The sequence below is a fragment of the Danio rerio genome, chromosome 15, assembly GCF_049306965.1.
Source record: "Danio rerio strain Tuebingen ecotype United States chromosome 15, GRCz12tu, whole genome shotgun sequence".
NCBI classification, from domain to species: domain Eukaryota; kingdom Metazoa; phylum Chordata; class Actinopteri; order Cypriniformes; family Danionidae; genus Danio; species Danio rerio.
This window is the reverse complement of record NC_133190.1, coordinates 39134045-39146960: the sequence shown is the minus strand read 5'-3', so window position 1 is coordinate 39146960 and position 12916 is coordinate 39134045. Positions and strand designations below refer to the sequence as shown.

Below are 12916 nucleotides of genomic sequence, written 5' to 3'. Positions count from 1 at the left end.
TAACCTAATTCTCTGCTTTGAGTCGGGTCTAAGACGACACACAACAGATAATTCTTTAAAACTATTTTTTTTTTGTTTTCTATTGAATTGTCTATATGATGTCTAACATTCATGCTAAATATTTCTTAAATTATCTTAGCATCACTTCAGTTGCCTCTTTAGATTGCTTTCCAGTTACATTTAGGATTACTATCTGTTATGCATTTAGAATAATAACCGATAATAACAATAGTACTGTTATTTATTTATAATTATATATTTTTGTTTTAGAATATATGGGGTGCTGTGCCCCAGTAGAGCTTTACGTCTAGCAACGCCCCTGGCAGCATTCAGCTGGAATATGCGACGGCAGCCCAATTGCACCAGACTGCACACCACACACCAGCTCATTAGTGGAGACAGAGCGATGAGGCCAATGATGATATGGGGATGGTTAGGAGGCCATGATTGACAGAGGCCAGTGGGCAAATTTGGCCAGGATGCCAGGGTTAAACCCCTTCTCATTTTCGAAGGACATCCTGGGATTTTTAACTACCTCAGAGTCAGGACCTCGGTTTAACATCTCATCCGAAAGACGGCGCTCACTTAGCAGTCCCCATCAATATAACCTTCAAGCAGCCGTTGCAGCTAGTTGTTTTTTAATGGGAAGCTTATAAAGAATGTATTTGCTAAATTTGTGTAAGTTTTACTGAAAACGCTTATTAGATATGGAGTAATTATCATCGTAATAACAACACACACACACACACACACGCACGCATACATTGCTGTACATCACAGTTTTTTTTGAAAGGTAAGAGTCCACAGAAAACATCCTATTGAACACATTTAGTACACTGACACAATAGTGTCGATTATGGATGGTTATTCATTTATGTCACCATTTCTACCAGAGACCTGTTGATGTTACCATATTACTTATACTCGAAAACGGCATCTTCTTAGTAAAAAGCATGGCGATGTGTTAGCGTACATTGTTGCAGATAAAATGAGGAACTGAATAAAAAGTCAAAGTTATAGTTACTAAAATCTAAACAAAGCTAGAGCGAACAACAGACCGAATCTGGCTTTTAAGCTGGTTTGGTATGATGTGATTCGCTGGAATGAATCTTGAGATACAAGAAAAAGGGAGATATGTTCATCCCTCAGTTCAGATTTCAAAATCATATTGATATTTTTGTTTTATATCTAAGACACATTAAGTATGGATTACCCTGTTCCTTCCTCATTGGCTACATTTACATAGCAGTGTTTTGTTTTTGGACATACATAACATGAAATCAAAATCCACATATTTGTCTGCGGTTTGCACATGTTGTTCTCCAATTCTCCTTATTTTGAAAGCAGACTTAATATTTATTCATTTCCTTTCACATTTTTCTTTGTGCCTTGCTGCTTATCAGTTATAACTCAGGCTGTAAAATTGCCCGCTTGTGTGGCCAAAACAAGCTGTCGGTGGATGAGATTATGAAGTGAGGACTGATGGGAAGTTGTTTTGCTCAAATACAAAAGTGGAAGGAGAATATTGGAATAACAGTCACACCATTTCTGTTATTGTATATTTATTAAGCTTCCTTTAGTATAGTCCCTTGTTGATCAAAAGTCGCCACAGCAGAATGAACCACCAACTATTCCAGCATACTGTATGTTTTATGCTGCGGATGTTCTTCCAGCTGCAACCCAGCACTGGGAAACACCCATACACACTCACATTCACACACTACAGCCATTTTTGTTAGCATAAACCACCTACAGTATAGCGCATGTCTTTGGACTGTGGGGGAAACCAGAGCACTTGGAGGAAATCCATGCAAAGACAAGGAGAACATGCAAACTCCACATAGAAATTCCAACTGGTGCAGCCGGGACTGAAACCAGCGACATTCTTGCTGTGAGATGACAGTGCTAACCACTGTGCCATCCTTGTTATTGTATATGCACTTTTTAAAACATACCTGCCAACACTCCCATTTTTCCCGGGAGTCTCCCATATTTCAGACCCAACCCCCATTTTGTCATTTCTCCTGGAAAACTCCCGGAATTTCACCCCCTTGCTTCGGTACAATCTATAACACCCAACAGGATCGCTGACTATTCCGATGGCAGCCGGGGCCTGATGCATGGGACAGACCAGGCACATTTTTAGGTCGCTATTCCAGCCTCTGTAAAGTCTCTGAATGGTACTGGACCAATAATCATACTGGACACAGATACATCCTCCGACCACCCCATCCCCCCCGCCCCCATTTTTTGTTTTTTTTCCAGCCCCTGTAAAGTCTCTGAATGGTACTGGACACAGATAAATCCCCCAACCCTCCGTTCTCTCAGATTTTCAGAGACAAATGTTGGCAGGTATGCTTTAAAATGATATCAGATTTGAAAATTGAGGTTGTTGCTATGTGTATTCATACTCCATTCTAGCATACAGGTGGGGAGTTTGTAGTTATGAGTTGTCAGGAGTGTACAATTACACCTCAACAGAGAGATTAGTAGTGTTTTGGGAGGGTTAGCATGAAGGACAGGTACAGTATATGTACGAACACGTCAATAAAGCCAAGATCATCATGAGTAATGCTTTTGAATCTGTCAGATAAGCTTTTGTTTGTACAACAACCTTTGAATGCTTAAAAGCAGAGGCTGCTTTGACCCTGGCAAGGCTGCATTTGTTAGTCTAATTAGCAAATTATCATATTATATTAACAGCCGCTCAAACCAGCCTTGTACTGTACATGTTGTTCTACTTGCATTGGCGTGCGTATTTCTGTCCCAAACTGGTAATGAATGTAAATGAAAGAAGCATCATGCTAGCGATACCAGTATGTCTGTCTTAATGATAGGCTTTTCTGGCAATCTCACCCTTAAGGGAGTAGAGTATTTGTGCCGAGGCCAGAAAAAGGAAAACAGGCTGTCTCCATAAAGAGCGAGAGAGATTGCGGTGGCTTAACTCATCTCGTAATTTGGAATTTCCACGCTCAATTCAGGTCGTCACGGCTAGAGAGATTCTCTCAATTAAGCTGTTAATCAGAAGATGTGGGACTGGTTGTCGGAGCAAGCACAATCCAAGCTTGTAAAAATGTGACAGCAAATCTCCCATCGACAGTAACCTGCAGCCGCCTGAAAACCCCCTCCCTAAATTCCAATTTGGTGCGCCCGGCTGCCTCGGAGAAATAATAAGCTGAACCAATTTGAAAATATTTATCAGCGCAGTCCAACGCCTGCGAGTTGACAGTGCTCGTGAAGCTTGTGTCGCCGAACAATTGGCTAATATGTTTCTGTGTATTTGGATTCAAATTGAATTTGGTCTATTCTCCAGTTTTTGCACTTGTTTTGCCTCCACCTAATTTGTGGTCTATCATTAATACGTGTAGCTCCACAAAAGAGGCCGACATGAGCCCGCAGCAGAGCCAGCAATGAGAAAAAAAGCACTTTCATACTTCATAAAACCATAAATCGATAGCAAAGAATGACAGGGATTTGTGCCTTCTGCTGCAATTATCCACTGTTGGTGGAACGTTGACATTGAAAGCAATGAAAAATTGGTGAATGACTTAAAATTGCTATTGGTGACTGCTATCATAAACCCGCAATATGGTTCAATGTAAGTGTTTTTCTGCTAGTTTCAGTAAAAAAGGTATAATTTTTATGTCCTGTACCACATCGTTTAAATAGCAAATGCGTTTGCAGTTATGGGCATGGTGGTCTAAAAAGGAGATGTGTTAAGGTGCTTTGTTGACACCTTGCTATTTTGAGGCAACTGAAAAAGACCACGCCATAGAGCAACCAAAAGCTGGTCTAAAGTCAGTGGTGCATTTGGTTTTATTTGTTATTTAGAAAGTGTATTAATGATAGGACTCTGTAGATGAGTCTGTAATGCTCCATACACATCACTTATTAGCACACAGGGTTTCCGGTTTCCCTCTCAGTCTAAAGAAATGCAATACAGGTGAATTACTGAGCTAAACTGACCATAGTGTATGTAAGTAAATGAGTATACATGGATGTTTCCCAGCACTGGGTTGAACTGGAAGGCCATCCGCTGCGTAAAACATATTGTGGAATAGTTGGTGGTTGTTATATTTCTTTTTTTTATTAAAACAATAATACCAAATTATTTTATTTAAAGTAGTGAGTTTGCACAACTTTTTGTTGTAGTTCTCCTGTCAGAGAACCTGGTGGGGGGGGGGGGGGGGGGAGATGGAGCCTGGAGGTTGTGCGGTGATGTCTCTAAACAAGATTCCGCCCTGGGCAATCAACCACATTGCCCAAGCTCATTTTTTTTTAAAGTTTGCATTTTTAGGCTCCTGTAAGTTCGAAAAACGTTTGATTAAAAAAAGCTGTATACAAATACATATCAATTAATATGTAGTTATAAACATAAGATGATTTAAATTAACCTTTCGCCACCAACTTTTATAACATTGTAATTTTTTTTAATCCAATCCAAGCTCATTGGAAATACATGCTTCAACCTGCAGGTTTTTAAAATACAAAATACGTTACCTCAGGTACATTTGTTGCATGTTTTGGATGATGAATCCACTAGATGGCACTGTCTATATCGCTATGGAGATATATGGGTGAGGCATATGTATTTGATTACAAATCATAATTAGTTTTTTTTTGTATTTATTTGGTGTTGTGCAAATAACTGCATGAAAACAATCCTTTATCCTTAATCCCTATACATATCATTAATGTGAAAAGGAACTAAATGTGTTGGCACCAGACTGTCCCATGCACTGTATGAAATGATTGCTGCTTTACATTTATAAAATCAATCAAACTTTTCTAGTCGTGCTGAACTGAGTCTGGTTCTCCCAAGGTTTTTTTTCTTTACTCCCATCAGGTGAAGTTTATTTTCCCTCTCCGCTGTCGCCACTGCCTCGCATGGTTCAGGATTGGTAGAGCTACGCATCAATGAATTTGCTCTTCAGTGTTTGAACTCTCAGTAATGATTAAATCACACTGAACTGAGCTAAACTGAACTAAACTGAACTACACTGTTCCAGTTACTATGACCATTTATGTGAAGCTGCTTTGACACAATCTACATTGTAAAAGCGCTATACAAATAAAGCTGAATTGAATTGAATAGTCATCTTAACGCAGATCAGTCAAGCTGACTAAAAATAAGAACTTTGTGTAACTTAAAACAAATATTTAAAACCTGATTAACATATTCAAATAAGTTAAAGTAACATACAAAATTACTTTGTCATATATATTTTTTTAACAGTATAGTGTTGTAACATGTTAAATGTTACTATTATCATTTTATGATTTCTTTATTAGTTTTGCATTGTGTATTGTTTGGCATGTTGACATGCAATACTGCTTCCGACCTCTGGGGGCACTAGGTTGATTTGCACCTGTATAAAAAGTCACTTACCATAGAGCAAGAAGGAGTGTTTGGTAGAGTGGTCACCTCATGCTTCATTGCTACTGGCCTACAAATTTAATCCAGTCTTTAAGAACTATTAAAGTTATCGCTCAATTAAAGGACTGTTGATATGTTACTGTCCTTGTGCGTATGTTGGCTTGCTGTTTCTCACTGGGAGAAGCTAAGTTAACCAACTTCTCGGGGAGCAACAATCTCACTTAAACAGGGCAACTTGACTGCTTTTCTACACACAAGTCTCTTTTCTAATGAGCAACAGGACATCAGGAGGAATTATTTCATCGCTCTCAAGTGCTCTAAATGATAAGTGGTTGCTGACATTTTTGTTTTAGAAAGACTATTTAGTTTCTGACTTTGCCTTTATTTTTGCAGTGATTGATGTTTTGTTGTTTATTTGATAAACCATACACGTGGCTAAAATAAAAAGAATTTACACATGATTTAATTCGTTTCAAGAGAGTGCTTATTCAGTACAGCCAAAATTCTGTAGAACCCCCTCAGAGTGATGCCAAATCGAGGAGAGGTGTTGCAGTGTTTTACCTAGAAACTGCAGTCAAACTTAAATAAATTTTTGCAGTTTCAATACTGTAAGCTACGATACATATTTATAATAGTGTTGATATTTATAGATGAAACACACTATTGTAAGGTAAGTTTTGTACTATTTATATAAACAGAAAAGGGTTGACTGTATGTGAGCTTACTATAATACTAATAATTAAACTTTGCCTCTAGATTAACGTTATCCATGTAGAAAAAGAACATTGTTACAGAGCAACTTTGAAGTCACATTTCTGATTAAAAACTGCAGATCTAAACTATATCCCCTCAGGAATAATATAGATCCTTCAGAAATGCGTATTAAAAAGTTAATAGGCTCATTTGATTTCATGTAGACCTCAAGCAGACGAGGAAAAGGTCAAACGAGGATATGAAAATTATTCTGTTCAGCATAAAAAAAGTATGATAATTTCTTCCTGAAATGAAGAACAGGAGCAAACAAACTGGTGACTAAGAAACCGCTTTGCGCCCTTCTTTTGGAAATTAATCTTGTCTGATTGTTTACTTGCGTCTGACTCATCCGTGTCTCAAACATATCTAGGCCAGACTCACTAACAACTCCCTTATGATTCAATATGTCCATTTATAATGTCAGCGTTATGTGTAACATTTGGCACATGAGCTATAAAAGTATTACACAGTGTTCTATCCAGACTTGACAATACACGTTTATGGCTGATATGGCCGGGCAAAAACAATTACTGCATGTTAAAGTGATCATTAAGTGGCCTTATTTATCAAGGTTTATTGTTTTTAAAGGGACAGTTCACTTACTGAAGAAAAGTGTGTTATCATTACTTTCCCTCAAATGGTTCTAATGCTTTATGAGTTGATGTTGAGCATAAATGAAGACTTCATGAGGAATGCTGGAAACCAGTAGCCATTGACTTCCATAGTATTTTGTTTTCCTATTATGGAAGTTAATGGATACCAGTTTACAAAATATCTTAATTCGAGGGAGAGTAAATAACGAGTAAATGTTAATTTTGTGGTGAACTATGACTTAAAATGAGATATAAATATATTTTATAAAATGTAAAAATAAAATAAAATAATAAAGTAAAATGTAAACAAATAAAATAAAATAAAAAATAAAATAAAGAATTAAAAATAATATTTTTTTTATTTAATAAAAAATAAAATAAAATGTGTTTCGTTTGGCTGAATTTATTTAGAATTTATGTCTCATTCTGCCTGAATCAGGTCATTTTTAACTCTGCATAATGTTGCTGTATGCCCCATTATGGCTATTCACACAGTGAAACTTGCTCAGCCAGCTTTTTTTCACACATCCACATCTGGCCTTGTGACATATGTGATCTGTTATATATTGCAACCAAAAAAAAAGAAAAGAATCAAAACTAAGAAAAACTGTCATCTAATTACATTTCCTTGCTGCCATCACCTAGTGGGAACCAAAAACCTCAACGCCACAGAGATGTGTGACTGAAGCAAAAGCCATGGTTTTGGTTGATGTTTATATTTGGCCCAGACTGAAAGTAAAAGACTAGCACAGACTCCTTAACCTTAATAGTTTATGTAAGACACGCAGGCACGTGTCTCACTGGTGTGATTGCATGTGACAGACAGACAGGCAGGAAAACATGAGGTTGAAAATCTGCATTGGTTGTACTTTCAATCAATAAATCAACCTTTGTTTACATAAAAACTTACTACAATCTAATTACTTTACAATTCATAACACATTGCACAACTGTCTTTAAATGCTCCATGAATGAAACACAAAAAATCTAAATAACACCATGCTATAGACATTTACATGGCAACAATTTAGTTTAAGGTTTAGTTCAAACGTCTAGTCTGAGTTTGATAAAAGTATAGCACATCCTATAGTGCTCAGCATGATTGAGTACACCCCATTTTGAAAATGAAAACTTTTATTAATTTCTCATTGAATGTAGGCAATGTTTTTGGTGCATTTAAACTAAACAGCTTTATTAAACATATATGTATTGAAATAATATTTTAGCTACCAATCATATTTAAAATATCAAAGATAATACAATTAAACTCAAGCAAAATATTGCAAAAACAATTCTTCAGTTTTTTCCTCTTCTTTAAATATGTGTTTCATATTTTTCTATAACATAAATTCGGGTGTACTAGTGTTTGGATCATTATCGGAAGTTATTTTGGTAGAAAAGCTCCTGATTTGGCTTCAATACTGACTAATTCAATGTATATGCACAAATATAATATTGCATAGCTTCCTGTTAAAAATATGAATTTCTTTCCTTTTGTGGTTTTTAAATGGTTTTTTTATTTTATTTTACATGTTTATGGAATTACAAAAGCTCATTAAGTTTTATGTTAGGTTTTATAGTCTTTTCAGATTTTTTGAATGTTCTTGCTGGGTGTCGATGTTGCATAATTTTGTTCTGCAATGCATCTACTGTGATGTTTTGAATGATAAAATAAAGGTAATGGAACTGATATGAACATTTGCAGTAAATTAAAGCAAAAATTATTTTGAAACACTTTTTAATTATTAAAAAAAGTAGTAAACACTCAACAATGCAAGTACAAAAGCTGGTACTTTACATTTTTGTACCTTACAAGAAATTTTTTTACATATCTAACAAAACAACTGAAAAAATAATGGTTTAAAAACTAGTTCACCCAAATTTACATGGTATAGAAAAATATTAAATAAAAATTAAAAATGAGGAAAAATCAAGAGAAGCAAAAAAAAAAAAAAAAAAAAAAGGTTGAAATTATGTAGGTTGTAATTTTTTTTAATGATATTTTGCTTGAATTTATTTGTCTTTCAATTTCTAAACATGTTTGGTGACTATAATATTTTATTAATAAATATATCTGTTTAATAAATGTGATTTGTTTAAATGCACCAAAATACATTGCCTATATTTACTGAGAAATGGATAAAAATATTCATTTACAAAATGAGGTGTACTCAATTAAACTAAACACTTTATAAATATGTAACTTCAAGGAACGAATATGGACTTGATGGGTATAAAAGTCTGCCTTTGCCCCCCAGTGACAGCTTTTATACCTTTATTTATACAGTTGAAGTCACAATTATTAGCCCCCCTGAATTATTAGACCCCCTGTTTATTTTTTTCCCAATTTCTGTTTAACGGAGAACAGATTTTTTTCCACACATTTTAAACATGATACTTTTAATAACTTATTTCTAATTACTGATTTATTTTATCTTCGCCATGATGACAGTAAATAACATATTACTAGATATTTTTCAAGACACTTCTATACAGCTTAAAGCGACATTTAAAGGCTTAACTAGGTTAATTAGGTTAACTAGGCAGGTTAGGGTAACTGGGCAAGTTATTATACATAACGATGGTTTGTTCTGTAGACTATCAAAAACTAATTTAGCTTAAAGGGCCTAATAATTTTGTCCTTAAAATGGTGTTTAATAAAATTAAAAACTGCTTTTTTTCTAGCTGAAATAAAAAAATAAGACTTTCTCCAGAAGAAAAAAATATTATCAGACATACTGTGAAAATTACCTTACTCTTTTAAACATCATTTGGGATATATATATATATATATATATATATATATATATATATATATATATATATATATATATATATATATATATATATATATATATATATATATATATATATATAAAATTCAAAGGGGGGGGTAGGGCTAATAATTCTGACTTCAACTGTATCTAAACCCACAGCCATATCGCCCTGCAGCCCAAGACCGGTTACTCACTGAAGCTAAGCAGGGCTGAGCCTGGTTAGTACCTGGATGGGAGACCACTAGGGAACACTAGGTTGCTGTTGGAAGTGGTGTTAGTGAGGCCAGCAGGGGGCGCTCAACCCGTGGTCTGTGTGAGTCCTAATGCCCCAGTAAAAGTGAAGGGGACACTATACTGTCAGTGGGCGCCGTCTTTCGGATGAGACGTTAAACCGAGGTCCTGACTCTCTGCGGTCATTAAAAATCCCATGGCACTTCTCGTGAAAGAGCAGGGGTGTAACCCCGGTGTCCTGGCCAAAGTCCCTCTATCGGCCCTTACGATCATGGCCTCCCAATCATCCCCTTCCACCGAATTGGCTCGATCACTGTCTCTCCACTCCACCTATAGCTGGTGTGTGGTGAGCGCACTGGCGCCGTTGTCCTGTGGCTGCCGTCGCATCATCCAAGTGGATGCTGCACACTGGTGGTGGTGTGGAGAGACCCCCCTCATGATTGTGAAGCGCTTTGGGTGTATGGCCATACACAATAAATGCGCTATATAAATACACATTACATTTACATTTACATTTAAATGGTCATTTTTGGAGCATTTAACATGAACTTGCATATACTCTTCAGTTCATAGCATGGAAAAGACCTCATACTATAGATGTATTAGTAGTACAGGTGGTAGTATTCAAATCACTTTTCCTTTGCAGAAATTTTGAAAAGTTGACATTTTGAACCTTTCTAAAAAGTTACTACTGTGAGAGGAAAGCTTGATATTGCAAGAAAAGTGATAATACTTGGTTTACAGTGTGTCTCAATAAACTTAAAAATACTTTTCAGCCTCTGCAAGTTTTCATTTACAGTTTTTAGTCAGGCAATTTCATGTTATGAACCTAGTTTATATGTTGATCATTAATAAATGAGAAAAGATTCTTACAATTGTGAAAATTAAAACCTATAAATGTGCAACTATCTCTTATAATTCTGAATTCATGTCTCAATAAACTTTCTAGCAACTGCCAGTTTTCATTTTATTGTTTTTAGTCAGGTAATTTGATGTTATGAAGTTTATATGATCAAAAATAAATTTGTAAATATGCTTAGTTGTGAAACGTAAAGTCAGTAAATTTTCGGAAGAGACGTTAAACTGAGGCCCTGACTCTCTGTGGTAATTAAAAAGTCCCATGGCACTTCTCGTAAAAGAGTAGAGGTGTAACCTCAGTGTTCTCGCCAAATTCTCGGCCCTTACCCATCATGGCCTCCCAATCATCGCCATCTCCTGAATGGACTCCATCACTGTCTCTCCATGCCACCAATAGCTGGTGTGTGGTGAGCGCACAGGCGCCATTGTCCTGTGGCTGCCATCGCATCATCCAAGTAGTTGCTGCACACTGGTAGTGATGTAGAGAGACCCCCTCATGATGGCCATATACGATAAATGCGCTATATAAATATACATTACATTACATTATTGCCTATATATTTAAATATTTTACATTTTTTATAATTTATTTTAGTTTAATAATTTTTTTTATTTTACTTATTTTATTGTTTTAATTAATTTATTTATTTTGGTTTTTAATTAAAATTTATTTTATTTTTATCAAATTTAATTTAATTTAATTTAATTTAATTTAATTTAATTTAGTTTAGTTTAGTTTTGTTTTCATTTAATTTATCTTATTTTATTTTTAAGCCTTGACAGGTTTGACTGGGCACAAAATAGCATCAGCTGTGACTGGATGTATAATACAATGCTACAGACATCAAACATTCATCAAAGGTTCACAGAGAAAAGCAGCATGTTAAACCAAAAACACAGCCTCTCATGCAAACTCAACCACAGCAACTAACCATAAAGAGCTCATATTCTAAAGCTACAGTTATGATTACATAAGCTTTGTGTTACACAGAATTTGCTGACGGAGGTATGGGCAAAACAGAGATACAAGATACGCAAAAACACACACACACAAAAATCCCCAAAAGTATTGATATAAGAGACAGTTCAGAAACTAGGCAGCCTGTATAAATAGGGAAATTTGCTTTAAAAAAAAAAAAAAAAAAAAAAAAGAGTCAGTGCATCAAATGAAACCTCAGGTCTGGCGTGTGGTGGTTAGACCTTCGCTGTAAATGTGACGTCATTTAGGTCGCCTACTTAAACGGAACTGTAAACTCTTAAAATCTTAAACGACAACCACATTCGCAAGCATGATGGGCTGAAGAATGTTCTCCAGTGCGATCAGGACAAACATGTTGCACAACCGTCCTTCAGTATATCTGAAAGCTAACATTGCTGTGCAAACAGTCACAAAACATTCAGTCCATTTTAGGCATGAAAAAACCAACCATACCAGGTTTTTCTTTGCTAAACCACAGTTACCCCATACTAAACTGAATTACACTGTTGTCGTTACTAAAATACTGTAAACTCACAGTTTGAGGATCAATCGGTTACTGTTTCAAAACTACCTTGAGGCAGAAACCCCCTTTAAGCATAACAGATGCCATTCAATTCATACACATCACTAGTTATGAGCATTAAGAAGGGAACATAAATGGTAAAACCAACAGTAGTGATGACAGTAGTAAAAATAATGAGCATTTTAACATACCTGGAACAAGAGCCTGGTATAAAAAAAAAATGCAGGAGGAAACATACAGTCCAGCACTTTTAGTTTAGTGATTGTAGTATCTGCACTAACCATATGGCTTTCTTTACAAATGCAAATAAACATCAGCAGTGAAGTATTGAACAGCCAATGAGACACTGCTGCTGCTGTAATGGCTATAAAGGTTTCGGCTTATAAAATATTGATAAACAAACAGTTTAATTACACACTCACCACTTCCTCGGCCGCTGCTGCTGTGAGTAGGACAGGAAACTGAGCTCACTGTAGCTGATCTCTGAGAGTCTTTCTGTGAAGTCTTGAAAACTACGCTTAGCGTGTGTGTCAGCTTACGTGCTGCAAAAACTGCCTACACTGTTTTTGAGTGCAAGGCCCACGTTAGTGACGTTCAGAGGATGTGCTTGGGTGCTTATGATAACATAACGTTTGGTATTGCATGATAATAAAACAGTTTTTAAACTAAGTTTATTATCAGTTATTGATTGTGTGACTTCATAAGTCGGTATGAAGAATAATAAGGCTGGTGTATATTGAATTAACTAATTACATCATTAAATCACTTTTCTAACTACTTTGTCTCAAAAGTAATTTGGGCGTCATGTGGCGCAGTGTGTAGCAC

At 35.8% G+C, this 12916-nt stretch overlaps 1 protein-coding gene across 1 annotated transcript in view; it reads right to left on the bottom strand.

Annotated features, from left to right (window-relative positions):
• Positions 1–12554, bottom strand: part of si:dkey-262k9.2 — a 39873-nt gene extending 27319 nt beyond the window's left edge. Inside the window, exon 1 of the mRNA XM_073923956.1 lies at positions 12514–12554. The gene's annotated coding sequence lies outside the window, so the exon portion shown is untranslated. The remainder of the gene's footprint in view (positions 1–12513) is intronic.
• Between the last annotated feature and the right edge of the window lie 362 nt (positions 12555–12916).